Source organism: Motacilla alba, chromosome 3 (assembly GCF_015832195.1).
Source record: "Motacilla alba alba isolate MOTALB_02 chromosome 3, Motacilla_alba_V1.0_pri, whole genome shotgun sequence".
NCBI classification, from domain to species: Eukaryota; Metazoa; Chordata; class Aves; order Passeriformes; family Motacillidae; genus Motacilla; species Motacilla alba.
The window spans coordinates 34914458-34932503 of NC_052018.1; the positions used below are offsets into that span (position 1 = coordinate 34914458).

At 40.3% G+C, this 18046-nt stretch overlaps 1 long non-coding RNA gene across 1 annotated transcript in view; it reads left to right on the top strand.

Annotated features, from left to right (window-relative positions):
- The window catches only part of LOC119699862, a 31163-nt gene extending 16117 nt beyond the window's left edge, over window positions 1-15046 (top strand). The window contains exons 2-4 of the long non-coding RNA XR_005256570.1: window positions 693-755; window positions 5252-5422; window positions 6386-15046. This is a non-coding gene — a long non-coding RNA (uncharacterized LOC119699862). The remainder of the gene's footprint in view (window positions 1-692; window positions 756-5251; window positions 5423-6385) is intronic.
- Window positions 15047-18046: the final 3000 nt, after the last annotated feature.

The following is an 18046-nucleotide window of genomic DNA, read 5'->3' on the forward strand; positions in this document are numbered from 1 at the left end:
GAAAAAACCTAGTACAATTAGCAAGCATTTGGGTGTAGGCAATAATACAAAATAAATAAAAGCATTTTTGTACTATCTCACACTGTTAGCTCCTGAGGGAAACTCTCATAACAATGAGAATGGAAACAGACATAAATTAGGCTGTAACTACAGCTGACTAAATAATAGCTGGAGTTTTTTGTCAAGTAAGTTGTTCAATTAATATTATTGTGGTCTTCAGTGGGGAGAAATTACTTGACTAATATTGCATTGTTTTTTTCTGCAAATAAAGCAACATTGATAAATATGTGCTCTTTTGCCTGGAGTCACTGTCTGACTTTGCCTTTATATTCTTTTCTTTTAATCACTTCCTTAAAATGGACTTTTCCTTAATGGCTTATTTGTGTTCTTTTTGAATAGACATTTTTAAACCAGAGGAAAAAATCACCCAAACTGCCTTCCAGACCCTTGTAATGAGCATGGCTTATCCCAATCCATTTTCATTTCCTCTGCTCTTGACCCATCTCTTCTATCTATAGGGGTATATCTGCACTTTTTTTCTGTTTCTACATATAGGTAACCCAGCTGGTCTTCCTGGAGCCCCCTGATCACAGAGGGATGCAGGGTGTGTGTGAGGAGATGCATCTGCCCCTGCAGACAGGGCCTGTAGTTGGAAAGCTATTTCAGTAGTGACCTTTTCTTTTGCTCCACAGTAAAGCCACCGGCTGGCTCTCAGTGCTCATGGAACAGCAGCCTCCACATGCACTGAAATTGAGGTAAGTCAGCACTCGTGTGCAGCGGCAGACATTGAAAAGTAGCTGCAAGTCAAGGAATATGTGATAGTTGGGAATAAGCAGGATTGTCTGGTGGATATGAGGAAGCTCAAGTCTGCTGTATCCATTGTTGTTGACAGCAAGTGCAGACTTTTAGAAAGAAAACCAAGGCGTAATATCAGCTATCCATTAAACCAGAGACATTTCACCTCCTGTTTATCTCAAGTTCCTTGGATTATCTTCACCAGTGGCAGTATTAACTTGCCCTCCCTTCAAACAACTCCAAATCAAAGAATTTGTCCAAACGAATTCCTCTGGATATTTCACTGTACAGTTGAAACAGACTGTGTGAAGTGGCTTTTTGTTCCCTGGATTCCCAGGATTAGCCAGGAGGATGTATCTTGTGAGCAGTTAGGAGGAAAAGGCTTTTTAAACCAATGCAAACATGGAACACCTTTAACTCAACTAGTTTCAGTTTTACCCCACTTTCGTAGTGGATCCAAGCAGACACTTGCAAGGACTTGTAACTGCAACATTACAAAGTGAAAATGCAGATTTTGCGTGCAGAAAAGGCTTCTGCAGCAAAATATCAGTTAAATCGCAGATTGGGTTAAACCACAGATTATGTGGTTAAAAGCATGTTTTCCTCCATGTTACAGAATTGAGCTGACCTTTGAGTACCTTCCAACACCAGTGGAATTCAATGGCAAAATTCCCGTGTACTGGGAATGGACCAGTACTGGGAAACATGGGATCCTTTGAACCAAAATCTCTCAATCACTGCAGTACTCCCATTGAATTTGAGGACTTCACACACTTCAAGGTTTATTTAATGAACTGCTATATGTGCTCAACAAATTGTAGGATAGACCTGCCTGCCAAATGAGGAATGTATGGTTGCAGCTGCTTGACTTGGCCAGATTCAGAGCAAGGTTGGTATGAAGTGGCAATTCTGCCCCAGGGAGTTTTCAGGCTCTGGCTCACCTGTGGCAACAGAGTAATACTGAGTGGCTGAAGTGGCCCCAGGCCATGTGTGGAGGGGGCTGCATTCTAATGGGAAGGTGCCACCACCATCCCATGGGCATCACCTACCCTGCTAGTGGCATTGAGGTAGGCTGAAATTCCATCTAATTTCAGACTGAAGGTGGTGACTGTCTTGTCTTTCAGTTGAGCTCTTCCAGAACAGATAATTTGTTTGGATTTCAGTGACAGGGATGGAGTGACAGGATGGGGATGAAGTTACTCCAAACCATTCAGATAGTTTTGGTGGATAGCACAGTTAAAATTCTAACACACTAGAAATGCTTGTTGATCTGTGGACTTCTTAACCTTTTTTTTATAAAAAACAAATAGAAGGATATTTTGAAATGAAACATCTTATTTTAATTAGGAAACATTAAAATATTTTTATACAATATCACTGTGAATGGTTGGCATTTTTAAAGATTTCCTAATATATAAGTGATTTGTTTAAAGCAAAATGTGTTCATAAACTCTGTGTTCATAAACCTCATGTATAAACCTCAGGTATAAACCTTATGCTGTCAAGTCTGAATTTATTAAAAAAATACAACACCACAAATGAATGCGATAAAAACTCCTTTTATTTGTTGTTCTAAAGTAAAAACAATGCCAAAGAACATTTTGATGTTCCTCATGTGACAAGTTCCTTGATCCAGCTGAAAGCTTAACTGCTTCTAGCATGGGGTACATCCATAAACATAATGATATTATATAGTTAAATTTCATGGAAACAGCTAGGTCTTTGTCTACTGCTTTGTTAGTGATGACCTGAAATCTTCGCTCAAATCTTAGATGGATTTTGCTTGATACTTGCAGTGAATATTCCGTGTCTAGTCTGCAACCTGAAAATGATATTACTTTACATTAAAGAAATACGCAGTCAAATTACAGCTTGTCCATAGGATATTTATAAATAGAAAAAACCAGCCAAAACCTAAAATCTGTAACTATGCTGTTAGCTATGGCTATACCAAGGGCTTTTCATTTGCCTGTTTTTCTGTGGGGCTGGAAGACTCAGGAAAGCCTGGAAAGCATGGAAGCCTCCACCAGAGTTTCATGAAAAATGCCTTGAGTTTTAAGGATTTGGGGTTGAATTAGTATCTGTGGATCAGTGAAAAAATATTATTTTGGTGTCACAACCATATTTTTTTCTGTAAAATTTTGTTTTGTGCTTACTTAATATAAAAGAGAGTGACCGAAATGTTTTTGAATTTAATTCCATTCGGCTGTTGGCAAATTTTGTCTCCTGACAGTTGCAATTCTGAATGTTTGCATGCTCTGCATGAAATTGGCTATTTTACAAAAGAATTATACAAATCCTAGAATCCTTGGCTTGCAAATAGGCTGGAATGAATTATGACCTAGTTGTCGTGTATAAAATTAACTAAAACCCAGAGTAAAGCAAAAGCAAGCGCTTTTCTGCTACTAGGCTTTTTCTAAGAGATCATGTTGAATTAACTGTTTCTTGAGCTTCCAAGAAATGTAGTAACTGGGTTATTACAAAAGTCTTGGCTCTATGAAACTGAGATCCTTTTGTTTTAGGAAAACAATTGGAAGGCTTTTTTATTTGAAAATTTTTTTCAAATATGGATAGATTCTCTTGGTCTAAGCGTTGTGATGCCTGCGCAGTTACATCATGGTCAGCAAAGCCTAACAAAGTAAAATAAATTGGTTCTGTTCCAAGTGTATTTATTCCTGGGTGCTTACACAGAGTTACCATACATAGGAAAACTGAGCAGTCAACATGGAGCCTATGTGACACAAATGAAAATTTGAATTCTTAAATCAACTCATAGGAAAAAATCCTGTATTTGAGAACAGATAAGAAACCTAACAGGATGTTTAATAACTGGAGCAACATTAGATACACTGTATAGATGAAATCTGTATTCTGGGGAATAGTTTTTACCACAACAAGAGATTATGTCTTTACTCCTTAGAGACCGAGGGAAAGAACTGGGGATTATGTATCACTTAAATGTGCCACACACATTGTCTCTGAACACTCTGGTAAAGAGAAAAGTGCTTTCTAAGGCCATGGCTTCTTTGCTTAGTTGGATAGCTTTCAAGGAAAAAGAAAAAAAAGAATGAAAAATTAATAAAGATGGGGACTTTTTACATGTTTCACATTACCTTTGTTTGTTAAGCTGGAGTATGATGTGTGGAAAAATTTTAAATCTTTAAGGCATCTTTTAATATTTTAGTTACCTGAAATATTAACTGATTTATTAGGTTCTATGATATTGGATCCAGGTCAGTACAGGAAATACTCAGCTGCAGTGAGTCTCTACAAAAAAATAGGTCAGACTATCCATATATCTTCCTATATTATTGGGAAATTCCTTCCCAGATAGCACTGTAAGTAGAAATGTGAGGTTTTTTTGCATTTCACCATATCCCCAGTGGTTGCACTGTGACTTCCTGCACATGCTGTTCCAATGCCCCGCTGTCCTAGTCCATAAAAGAGCTCACTTCATATTCCCCAGAATATCATGAAATATGGAGACAGTGATATTTTCCATTTTAGGAGCAGAGAATGTTGTGACATTCTAGGAAAAAAAACCGTCTTGGTTACACATTTGTGGAGCATTAGCATCTCAAAAGCAAAACAGCTTCTAAAGGTAGAGGTAGGGATAGACAGCATAATATTTTTATGGAAAAATAAAAAATATTTTTGAAAACACTGTGTATTTATTTTACTAACAGAATGCAAATCAAATTCTACTACAGTTTCACAGATCTGTGTGAATTATTGTACAAAACCAAATTGTACTATTTCCTCCAGAACCTTCTTCCATTTCATGTTAATTATGCACACAGGAAAAAATCAAGAGAATGAGTGAAAAATCTGCAAGGTCACAGATAAAAATCCGCAAAGTTCTAGTAAAGAATTGCTATTTCAGGTACTGGGCTTTAAGATTCTTTTTTATCTTAGCCCTACTCACTACATCAGACAAAAATATCCCCAGATGCTCCTCTTTTGCACCCAGTGGAAGCTGCAGCTTTCTGCTGCTGTATTGCAGCCAAAACGAAAGAGCGACAGTTGGATCCAGAGTGCTGGAGCTGAAAAGTCCCACTGAAAGTCAAGTGCTTTTAGCTCAAGCTAGTTGCAGCAGGTTGTTCTGTAATTTACTCTTATCCAGGACACTTCCTGCCAATCTTGGTCATGCTGTAGAATAAAGCATCGAAAAAAACACCACACCTTTAGGGATGGAAACCTACAGGCCTAGGGTCAGTAAGTCCCATTTGCCTCCAAAACCAATTTTTAAGTGTTTTTGTATTGCCTTGGATGACCAAAGCCTTACAGCCCACCACAGGAAACCCTAAGCATAGGGATTTATGTGAAATTAGGCTGCCCAAAACCTGGTCCAAGGAGCTGTAGGGAGCTCTTCCATCTTAAGGATGTGCAGGAAAACAGTTTTTCCCCTGAATTATGAATCAGGTTCAAGCTGCTGATTCTTGCCTTCAAAAAACAGGCAGGACCCGAGCTCAGGTTTTCAAGAGGACTTGCCAAAAGATTGGAGAGGAAAGATCTTGGATGGCAGTTGGTCTTCACCTTGAAGACTTGCTGAGGCAGGGACCTTCCATGCCCGTGGAACAACCCACTGCAAGAAGAGAGGATCATCTGCACCTGACTGAAGACGAGGGTAAGTGTCCTTCCAACATATCCAAGCTCTCTGTTGGACCCAAAAGCAAAGGAAAGCAAAGGAGGAGCCCAACACCAAATAAAGCACTGTCATATCCACAACTCTTGTCCAGACAATGGGCAAATGTGATAGACACTGTGCTAAGGAAAGAGACTTCCATACTTGCATACTCTTGTGATGACCAAAGTTATGTAGAATATTACAGGTAAAGTGATTTTTTCTGGCCTCCAAGTCCAGACCTTCGGCATATTTGAGGAGTTACTTTGCTTACATCCTCACTGTGACCCAGAAAATGTTTGAGTTCTGTTATATTTGCAGAGTGGGAGGACCGGATCTGTTGTTCACAGGTTACTGTCTGAAACACTTGTTTATACAGTTTTAGTCACCATATCACAAGAAGTGGATATAATTTTTCAATTTTTAAAAGCAGAACAGTAGGTTTTAAGAAGACCTGGTGATAAGGAAAAGTTACATAAGCTACTTTTTTTTTTTTTTGTTGCCTCAAAGGCTAAGGAAATTTTTGAAATGGCCTTGTCTGTTAACTCAAAATGGTTAGACAAAAATATTTATCTAAACTGTTGACCAGGTCCCCTGCAATAAGTCCAAGTGCAGTTCCTTAAAAGAATTTGGCATTGTAATGCCCAGATTCTAGACGTTATCTATATAAAAATATTAGGATTGGTACTTACCAGTGTGATGCATGGGTCAAATGCCTATGAACCAAAATCACAAAATCCAATAGGCTGAATTGGAGTCATATAAACTACAAAATGATGAAGCTATATCTTAAAGACTCATCCTGGTGTGGAACTTCAGTTATTGATTCTGGGTTGTTAAGACTTGTACCCTTGAATGCCGTTTTGGAGTTAGGAACCCTTTTTATGCAGCATCTCCAGTTTAGTTATGCAGAGCTTTGGGGAGGCATTCCTGTTTATTTGCCTCATTGTGTTTAATGTCTTCTAGGTGAGAAGTAATTCTATCCTCCGATGGATTGATGAGGTTTGGTGGATGTAAGGATGACTGCATGGGTAATGGGTTCTATTTATCCCATAATTTGCTGGATTAACTCAGCATCTGAAACCACCCTGTAAACTGCTCAGTTCTTTGTCTTTTCTCCTTTCCTATTTAAGAGTATGGTCTTTCAGTGATAAAAGGCCTAAAGTGTTCTTTATCTTGGTGCTCTGTTAGATGCTTTTTCTCTAAAAGCTCAGATTAAAGGGCATCAAAGGGCTTGCCTGGATCCTTTCAGATGAACTTTTATTATTATACCTCAACCAATAGAGTTGCTACCTAATTCAGACAGCACAGAGTGGTGCTGCCTTGTACTGTGGCTAAGGAAAAATGCAAGCAAAATGAGTTTGCTCACTTTTATTTCAGGCCATGGAAAGATTACCCATTTGGGAAATCCAGTTAACCAGTGGATGAGTTGACATTACTCAGCGGTGCTCCATATGGAAAGTCTGGAACCTCTCCAGCAGCAGGACAGATCTTCTGCACAGTGTCCAAGTCTCACACCTGCAAAGCAACAGCAGCTTTGCTCACCTTTCGTCTGGTGGAGACCTTGATTCCAGGCTGGCTCCCAGCTTGCTGGGTGAGCCTGCCAGAGGCCTCTGAGATGTGAAAGACTGCCCCTCCATCAATGCTAGCATGACTGTTTGCAACACATCCAAGCTAAGTGAGAACCCACGGTTGTTAGTAAGGAACCTATCCCTGTGGACCAGTTCTCAAGCATGAGACAGCTTTCTTTTCCTGCCCATATATCTCCTTTAAAAAAGTTGCCTCTGGATCGGTCACTGAGAACATAAAAAGGTCATTTCTATCTCTAAATGGACATGTAACAAATTCTTATAGAAGAAAAGTCTCTGTTTCTCTCTTTCACATTGCCAGTCTTCCTGCTGTTTTAATCCTTGTGGAACAGAGCAGCTGTCAGAATGTGCATGTGTTCCACTGCAGTTGCATCCACAGTGACAACTAAAAATAACACAGGAGGGAGATAATTAACATATTGCTACTTTTCTCTTTGTACTGTGCTGCTTATACATGTATTTACTAACATGCTGCTTTATCATGGTTCCCATTAGTGTTGTAAAGTTTTCCTACATATGGGCTTTAAGCTTTTCTAAGCACAAATTTGACTTTTATTAGAGAAACTTGATATAAGACAGTAATTTCAAAACTGACTTATTGCACACTTATTGGCTCAATTTGTGAAGTTTTATAAGATGCCATTATTTAATTCCCAGAGCAGGCTTACAGCTGCTGCTGCTCTTCTTGGAACACCTTTTTGCTTTAGCAAAATTGTGTGCTGCAAAACCCCCTCCAGTTGGTAAACACACAAACAGACCATTGAGCGCTGGAACAAAGTATTCTGTATGCTTCTGTGAGTGATCCTAATGCCTGCCTGAAGGGTTGAAAACCAGAGTTTTGGAAAACCAGAGTTTTCTGTGCATGACCACAGGCAATGGGTTATCTCTGGAGCCAAGAGTGCCTGCAGTGTGTTTGGGATGGTGAGTGCAGCTGGCAGCATGATGCAGTGCAGACATACTTAAGCCAGTTTTGAACAAGGTGGCTGAGGTATTGAGAGGAGACTGGAGGCTGGGGCTGCAAAACCCAACTGAGAGGCTGGCTAAGCCCACGGGCAGCGACCCACCTTGCTCTTGGCACTGCCACAGCCACTTGTACACATCCTGTCGCCTCCAAGCTTCTCAGCAGCACTGCTTGGTTTGGCTGCTGCACAGAGCATGGGGAGGAGGAACAGGGGGGTGCTGCAGAAAAGCTCAGCTCTGGCCAGCTGCCTCAGCAAGAGGCATTGCTCCATATGTGTCCACCTCAGAGGTGGCAGCAGCTGAGCAGGGCAGATGTCAGAGCAGTGGGTGTTTTCTGGCCCCTAGAGGCTCCCTGCAGCCCTTACTGTGCCTGTGTTGGTTCACAGCCACAGGCTGGCAGGCTGGGATTAAAGGTCGTTCCAGGGTGTCCATGTTTCCACTGAGGCGCCCAGGTAGACAGAGGTGAGGAGCTGATGATATTTAGTGAGCGTGGGGGCGTGCGGTGTAGGGCATTGTGCTAAGGTGTAAACCAGGACTAAGCAGATCATCACTAGTTTTTCCACCAAGTTTTCCCTTAGTACAGATTTTAAAACTTTGCTGATGTTGCTCTGCTTACCATCTCTAAGGCTGGACTGCTCATAAGAGGTCAGTTTAACCTCCCTAAGCGTTTGGTGAAGAGACCCAAACTGGGCTGTGAAGAGCCTTAAATTTCTTTTAATTGCTATCATGTTGCAACTTTCACAACAGATTATATAGTTGCAAACTGTTATAATAGGATTTCTTCTGGAATTGCCTCTTTTGAAGAACTGAGCAAGCATGGCACAGCATTACAGTGTTACGGGCTGTGGGAGCTGATAATGAAAGAAGAAACACTAGTGCTCCATAGAATCCTTCTGCCAGTTTGTTGATGTTGTCTTTAATCTTGCTCACCTATCCCTGAGGAGCCTACAATGGTGACTGGTAGCTCATTCTTACTGTAGCTGATTTTGTTTTCCTTGTGTCTCAACATTCCTACATCTGGTGCAAGAAATCATAACAGAGCAAACAAAACAATTGCATTGCAAAAACCAAATGTGAAATGTTCTCATGTGCACTGTGTATGTGTGTATTTTAAAATGTGGCCATTTAGAGAGGTGTAAGAAGGCAGAAACCAGTCAGATTCATTTCAGCAGATCTATGGAACAGTGCCTTCACTGGGAGGCTGGTCCAAGGCATTCTCCCACTCTCTAACCACTGAGAGCTCCAGGCTTTTCCAGAGGGAGGTGGAGGGAAGGAGCCTGGTGCCTGAAGTCAGGAGCTCTGAATATAGCCACATCTTCTGGAGTACCTCTAGGACCATCCTCAGCACAGGTTTTTTTTTTACTTAATAGAACTCCTGTCCAAAATACACCATTGAAACTGACCCACTAAGATGCAATTTCAGAACAGAAGTGCTGATATAACTTTAATTATGCTTATATTAATGCCAGTGATTCAACTTTATTGAAACATTCAAACTTATTTCGTTCAATATACCCATTTATAGAGTGCATGGTCAGGGTAACCCGAATCTCTTGCTGCCCTAAGGGAAGCATACCTTATTTTCCAAAGCTAAGGGTAATTTCCTCTGTAGACTTGCCATCCTTCCACCAGCTAATAAGTAAAGTATGCTGGAGATTAAAAGCACTATTCAAGATATCAGGTGATAATTTGGCAATCCTGTGATGGGAAAATAAGTTTTCACTGCTTATTAATTTGTTTGCTTTGTACTGTTTCAGCCTATAACTTTAATGTTTGAATTCAACACCTGGCAAGATGTCCTATGAGTTGTTAAATTCTCAGGAGAACATGAACATGGTCTTGGCACTGCAAAAAGCTGAAGATCACTCAGACACAGTATCTTGTTTCTAACAGTGGTTGGCAGCAGGCATGAAGAGACAGAATACGAACTCAAGGCATGTAGAGCTTCACTCATCTTCCCAGCCTTTAGTTATCAGTGCCTTAGTGACACCCTACACTGTCCTCCACTGTGATCAATAACCTGAGATAGACCTACTTCCCATGAATCTGTTTGTTTCTTTTTGGACTTTGTAGCTTAACCACATGCAGTGTTAAAAACTACTTCTCTACAGGTATTTTAACCGTGTGAAAATTTCACAGGTGGCAAAGGGCAAAGAGTAGGTTCAAAGACAGTGTGGTTACATCCAAGCAGTAAATAATAATTTCTTATTTTGCTTTGCCATGCCACTTACAATGCTGTCTGTTGCTCTGTAATACCCCTTTTCTGCTGTTGTTTTTTCCAAACTGAAGACACACAACCTATGCATTCTCTTGAATGGCAGGTGTGTCAGTGATGCAGTTGACATGCCTGAGTCATGGCATGCCATTCAGAGGGACCTGTACAAGCTTGAGAAGTGGGCTCATGTGAACCTCTTGAGGTTCACAAGGCCAAGCTCAAGGTGCTGCACCTGTGTCAGAGCAACTCCTGGAGGATGAAGAGCAACAGGCTGGAGGATGAAGGGATTGAGACCAGCCCTGCCAAGAAGTACTTGGGGGTGCTGGTGGAGGGAAAAAAAATGGGCATAAACTGGTGCTTGCAGCCTAGAAAGCCAACTGTATCCTGGGCTGCATGACAAGGAGAGAGGTCAGCAGGCCAAGGGAAGAGATTGTGGAGTGCTGCATCCAGCTCTGGGGTCCTCAACCCAGTAAAGTCATAGATCGGCTGGGGAAGGTCCAGCGGAGGGCCAGGATGATGAACACAGGGCCAGAGCACCCTTCAAATGAGGGAAGGCTGGGAGAGCTGGGGTTGCTCAGTCTGGAGAAGAGAAGGTTCTGGGGAGACGTTATTGTGGCATTTCAATACTTAAAGAGCGCTTATAAAAGAGCTGTGAAAATAGAATTTTGGTAGTGTCTTTAGTGATAGGACAAGAACTGAGGCTTCAAACAAAAGGAGATAGGTCAGACTATATATAAGGGAGACATTTTTTACCATGAAGATGATAAAACACTGGATGCCCTATTCCTAGAAACATTCAAGATCAGATTGGACAGGGCTTGGAGCAACGTGGTCTAGTTGAAAATGTCTCTACTGTTGCAGGAGGGTGGTGCTAGGTCACCTTTAAAGGTCTCTTACAATCCAAACTGTTCTGATGATTCTATGTGGTTGTCTGTCTTGGCATTTTCTCTAATTTTAGTACATAGATTCCCAACATTTGAGGACCTGGTCCAAAGATGTGTACTTACATATACACTTAAAATTAATATCGAGGACCAATGATTTTTTTCCATTGATATATTTTCTCTAGGCTTACCCAACGTTGACTTAACACTCTAGGATATGTGCAAAGCAGATAATATGTGTACACTTAGGACTACAAGCAAGAAAATCCAAAGATTATTTTAAGACAATGGAAACTAAAGGGCCCTGGTATCCCTTCATCTTGCCTGATTACCTGATGCTTTGCCTCATTGCCTGATTTTTTGGGGGGTTAACCCAGTAATTTCCATGATATCTCTGAATTTCATCTGTTGTTCTCCAGCAGAGCTAATCCAAATGTGTAAATATTTTCACAATGTAGGAGTGCATTTTCACGTTATGTGCTCTATTATGAATGCCAGTGCTGTTTTCAGGGACAAGCATTATGACTTTTCCAAACCTCTTTGCCCATGAGTCTCTTCTGGTCGAACACCAAGAGCTTCCCTGTCATTGCCTTCATTCTATTCCTACAGTCATTGTGCTGTGAAGAGCAAGCATATTATGAAAGAGGTGCACATTTCCCAAGCAAAATCAAACCCTCTCCGGGTCTCGTGCTGCAGGCCTCTCTGTATTTACCCTGTTAGACCACTGGCAAGGGCAGCTCTTGTTTTTCCCTCCCAATGATGGTATATTGTGGCAGTCAAATGCCTGCAGTGCAAATCCGCCATCCTCAGGCCTAGCCCCAGCATGCCGGTCACGCAGTGACTCTTTTCTGCAGCCATTGCGTTTCCTCTTTAAAGCTTTGGGAAAACTCAGGAAAGGGTAAACCTGGTCTGCGGAGTGCATGGACCACAATGTTGCCTGGGAAAGGCTGGTTGGCCCTGGAGCTTTTTGGGACCTGCAACTACTGCCCTTCTGTGTGCTTAATAAGGCCTGTGGGCATAGAGCTGATTTAGTGGAAACTAACAGTCAGAGTTTAAATATGCTCTGATGACAGCTGACTTTACTTGTTAGAGGTGTTGCACAAGGCTGTTGCTAATGATTAAAGCAGATGGACAGGAGGAAGAAAGCAGAAAGCTCGAATGTGTGAGAGGTGAAAGGGCAGGAGAATTAGCCCAGAGATTTCCTGTGGTCTGTGGGTGTTTTGTGTTAAGCGCTAAATCAAAGAATTGTTTTTAATGAATGAAAGTGCTATACTTCAGCAACTTAATTACAGCTAGCCTTCCTCTCCCACCACAGTGGGAGTGGGTATTATTTTAGATATACTCGTGGTGGAGTATAAAATCGCCTTGCTTTACCTTTCTGCTGTTCTGCAAACAATTTGTGGGGACGTTGCGAAAGGCAAGGCTGTGGAGCATCGCCGCCCTGAGCAGCAGGACATGGCTCAGGGCACCGAGGAGGCGAGGGGGAGAGCCTGGCGGGCTGGTGCTGGCCAGCAGCTGCCTGCAGAGCACATGCAGTTGTTGCATCTTTTGTACTGAAGCCTTGCAGGGTTTCTCTTCACACTGGCCTTCACGCAGCCGTGCTGCCATGCTGTGTCGTGGATTTGTTGTCCCTGAGCAGCTGCTGTGGGCACACAGCCCCAGCAGTGTGCCTTGCCAGCATCCCCATCAGCCTTGCAGGAACGCAGGAAGGTTTGGGCAGCATGGCCAGCTTGTACACAAGCATCCAAGTCCACCAGGGGCGTGCTCTGATAATGGGATTAGAGGGAGAAACAAGTCCAGGCTGAAGCTCTGAGGTACATTTTTCTCACCATCTCTTTCCTAAGCATTATGCATTGCATTTCTACATAGTCTTATTAGCTATATAAAAACCCTATTGATTTTAAACCCAAACATAATCACTGGATTTTTGGAGTGACACCCAAAAGGCCCTGATTCTACATCTATTCATGAAAATGAACTCATACTACATCGTATTCTGCTTTACTTGGCCATGGTGATACCAAAATATTCTTCTTTAGCCTCTAGTGATGAAAATATTAAATATATTTTAGTTTTCTCTTAAGACAAATTGAAGTACAGTTGTACGCCAGTATTTATTCCACCATCAACTGCATTATAAATTAAATTAAATTAAGTTAAATTAAATTAAATCAAATTAAATGGAACCTTCTGTCAAGGAAAACATCTGCAATTCAAAGCAAAATTATATTTGTTTTGGTGAATTTTATGATTCAAACCTGAAAGGAAATTATTTTGTGCAAACATATGAGGAAAAAATGTAGCACTACCTGCCCAAGTTCTTAATATTTTGCTGTTTCATGTCTGGTTTTGTGAGTAGTTGGCCATGTATCTGCATTAGCTTCAAGATATGAATGTATTTAAATTTCAAATTACTTATATTGCTAGGAGAAAATTAGGTCTATGCAAAAATATTAAAGAAATGAAAATAAAACTGCTTGCAACTTGCATTCTACAAAACCTCTGTCTGGAAAACAACATTCCACTTGATGATTAAAAATAACAATGATGATGATGAAAAAAGGAAGTGCTATAAATTTTGCAATGCATGTGAATTCCAGAATGGCAGAATTACGCTCTTTTTAAAATCTTACTGTTGCTATTTTATTGTTGCTTTCACGTGCCTATTCCCTGTAATTTAACATTTGGAATGGTAGTTTGGTTTAACCTCTTCAATAAAAGCATAAGAGTTTCCCTCTGTCTTTCTGGTTGAAAAACTGCTTATTTTAGGCAAAAACACGTCTCCATTCTGGAAGAATCTGTTTGCTGTGAAGAAATCAATCTGGACAAAATTGTAGGACTTCTTACATTCTGGTGAAAATAGGTAAATAATGATCAGGGAAAACCTTATATTAAAAATCAGCATGATTTTCCATTTTCATATGTGCAGGCAGACGAAAGGCACAGATAAAATATTTTATAGAGTTTGGCTCAAGATGAAAAAAGAATCAAACCAAAACAACTTTTGTTCCTGTGAAGAAAAAAAAAAAAAAGAACAAGAAAAAAAGAAAAATCCAACAACTTTTGTTCCAGTAATGTCTCTCCAGCTTTGATTTAAGCTTTAGTTTCATTCAAATTAAACCACTTAACTTTGTCTGGTTTGAGAGTCATAATCATACAAAACAACAATGTTTTGCCAAACACAATAAATCAGCCCAAGTTCAGTCTAAATTTGTCTCACATTTTTCCAAATTCAATAAATATTTAGCAGGTTGGACCATGGTTTGAGGTTTTCTAATGGATTCCCTGACTGTGTTTAGCCTCCTTTGATGGTTTGATGCAGAAAGAAAACACGATTCTATCAAAATCTAGAAGGAGCTGACCAAGATGGAGATCTGCCTAGACATGTTTGTTTAGTCCTTCAGAATTGTTTACCTGTCTAACGGAGCACTGTAGCAGCAATTGGCCATGCACAAGGTAGTAGGCATTGTAGATATTGCAATGGCTACCAAAGTTCCCTGTCTGCCTGCTGCATGACCTACTCTTTTCCAAGCCATGCAAAGATTAAGTCCTTTGATTTCAGGCAGTATTTTTTTTTTTTTGTCTGAGTGTTGTTGGGTACGATGATGAAAAAAAAAAGTAGGATACTTTTAATTTCTATTTATGTTCAGGATCTTCTTGATATGACTGCATTTCTGTATCTGGATGTATATTTACTGAGCCTGGATACAATATTCCCTGTCAATGGAAAGGTTTGTTTTTTTATGGATATTCTTAATTTCTTGAGGAAGTAGGGAACCATGGTGATCATGTGACTTAGAGATTGAAAAATCCTGATTTATAGTGGTGCTGTGAAGTTTGCAACAGTGTCTTTCATTTTATAACTTCTACCTGCTCTCCATTCAGAATTGTTTCATTTTAACTTCCAAACAGAAAAGTCTCTGGGGAAGTAGCATCAACTTCCCTTGAGTATAAGAATTGTGAAAGCTTCCTCATGGCAATTTTGAGATTAGAGAGTGTTAAAATAAAAAAAAAAAAAAAAAGAAAAAAAGAAAAAAAAAACCAACCAGTGTTGTCATTAAAGTGAGAAACAATCTTTTTTAAGAATTAAATAATGCATTTTTTCTATCATGTTAAGGTAATATTATTGCTACATTTGAGGGAAAATAAAAAAATAAATGTTACTTTAAAATGTGTTATAATACACTTTTGCTTTAACCAAACAGCAGTTAAATGAAGAGACACGATTGCAGCAGGGAGAATACTGCAGTTAATATAAGTAGAAGTAGAGAGCTGATTTAAACTACTTTCCCTCAAGAAACACACAACTGAAATAAAATTGCTTATGAAAATTAGTCCAAGCTACTGATTGTGCTTGTTTTTGAACACTTTGGTTGCCTCTTTTGTGCAGCTGTGAGGGACTTCTGCTGTACATACTGTGATGCAGCATAAGCAAATAGCAGAACGGATATAAAGCTATCTTTCAGTCACATTGCACATAGAAACATATGATGGCAATTACGAAGGACAATGAGCTTGGACAAGGCAATATGAACAGGTACTTGAAACATCCAGGCTGGCTCCAACCCTCCTGGTTTTGTTTAAACCCATGCATTGCCTGTGCTGGGGATGGCAGTGGGACCCCAAGATGGGGGAGAACTGACTTTGGGACTGTTGGGCATAGTCTGATTTATGCTCAGGCTCCACCTGTGTTCAGAGCTGTGCTTGTGTTACGGCTTTATCTCTGGAGGTAACAACAAGTGACAACAGAATGTATCTAAAGCCAAGATGAACTTTTTCAGGTTGCGGTATAAATCTGCCATTTGAGCCAGGAAGACAAACAAAAATCCCCACTGTCTTTGCAGCTGTCTTTTGCAGCTGTCTTTGGAAGGAGGAGCTAAGTACAAAGCAAATAAACTTTTTTTTCCTAAAATGCTCCTAAAAGTCTGTGGCATTATTTTCCTCAAATTATCAGTTTTATAACTTGATCACAGTTGCCCAGGTCTTCATTCATCTCAGTTGTATCTTAAGTTGTAAGATAAATTGCATAGGCAAAGGCAGAAGAAAACTTTTGAAGCCAAGAGGGGGACCAAGAAAAATCTTATTCAGACATTAAGAGAAAGTACTGGCAATTTAAATTCTGAGAGTGAGGAAGCTGTCAAAAGCAGGAAGCGAGGAAAAGGTGCATTTGAGCAACGTGGTCTAAATGGAAGGTGTCCCTGCCAATTATGTTGTGGTTGGGACAAGATGATTTTAAGGTTCTTTCTGACCAACTATTCTATGATTATACACTGCATATTTTGTTTGAGTTCTGAAATGGCATATGGAGGAGGTATGGACAAGATTAAAAGAGATTAGAAGTTGCCAGAACCAAAGAGGGGAAAAAAACCCAAGTCAAGAATGTGATTTATAACTTTGTTTTTTATCCTTTGCTCTGGAAAATAGGAGGGATGTGAGACAGTGAAAGAGCTGGTATGGAGGAACTGACACTAGTCAGACGTTGCCTTTTGTGGCCCTGAACAGGCATGGTGAAGGAAAAGGAGCCCCCCAGACAAAGACGAGGGGTGGCAGAGCATAACAAGTGCAGAAAGGCCAAGGTGGAAATGAAAGCTGAATATGTCTGTTGAGACATGTCTGTTCTGTAGGGAAAGGTAAATTATGGAGGGGAGAAAGGAAGTGAACAAAAAAAAGGGAATAAAACATGTTGAAGACTAGAATGTAATTTAGAAAAAAGGGCTCTTGCAGAAAGGGTACAGCATTTTCTACACGTAGCCTAAGAGAATTAAGTGTGGATGTGTGGGAGCCAGTCCAAGACTGTAAGTTAGAAAAGGGTAAGAAAACATAGCTGCAGGAGTGCTGAATTGAGATCAAGAGCAAGCGTCCTTACAGGTCACTGGAAAATCAGCATTGGCCAGTCATTACCTCATTGTAACCACTGATATCTTCTACCCAATGTGTAGAAAAAAACCATACAAATCTCAGATATCCTCGTGTGTGAATTCTAGATCTGTGATAAATGCTGATGATATCAAGGTCTTTAGTTCTGACTGGCTTCAGTAGAGAAATAGAGCTTTAGTCTCAATTCTGGCTTGCAGCTATTTGCTCTGCTGGTTTATAGCATGACTCTGGGCCTAGCTCCTAGTTGAAAACAACCCAGAACTTGTCTTACATAACTGAGGACAGGAGAATGTCCGCAACATAATGTCCTTAGGCCACAATTGTCTGAGAAGTGACAGTTCGCTCCAGTCTTCTTGTAGAGTATGCTGGAAGATGCTGGTTGTGGAACCGACTACCATCTTCTTTCATCTTGACAAATTTGCAAAAACATATCACAAGCTTGGGACAAAATGAAAATGAAGCAGAGGCCTGGACTGCAAATGGGTTTTTTTCGTGGGATGTAGTGAAAACAATGGTAGAAGCAATTGACAGGTCATTTTTTAACAACTGAATTTTGCCATTGTTTCACATTAATTTTCGTAAATACTCAATAATGTGGTACACAGAGTTGACTTGTGTAACAGTTTGCCATATCCGAGGCTACTCTGTTATCCTGATCACTTTAATACTTGCACATCTGATAGATACAAACTGGGCATGCTGAATGTGAATCTGCTTTGTTCCTCCAACTGTTTCAGTCACTCGTCTCTCTTGACTCGGTTTACTAACCCTGTATTTCTTTACTAGACTGCCTGGTAGAAGATTATCTGAAGGAAACTCACACTGCACTCTGGCTTCCGCCTTTGTAATTATCATAAACTTCTCATGTGCAATGTCTCCTTTCCATGCTGTGCAAACTCATTCTCCAAGGAATCAGAAAGCCCAATGCATGATGCAACACCTGTGGAAGAAATTGTAGAGATCTCTTTCCTAAGCAAGTCACCTCTTGCTTCCTTTTCCCAATGTTTACTGCAAACATGGAGCTCCCGATTCATGACTGTCTGAGATATAAAGCCTTAAATGTTTATTATTCTTATCAAACCCTACTTTTAGTATTTAAAGA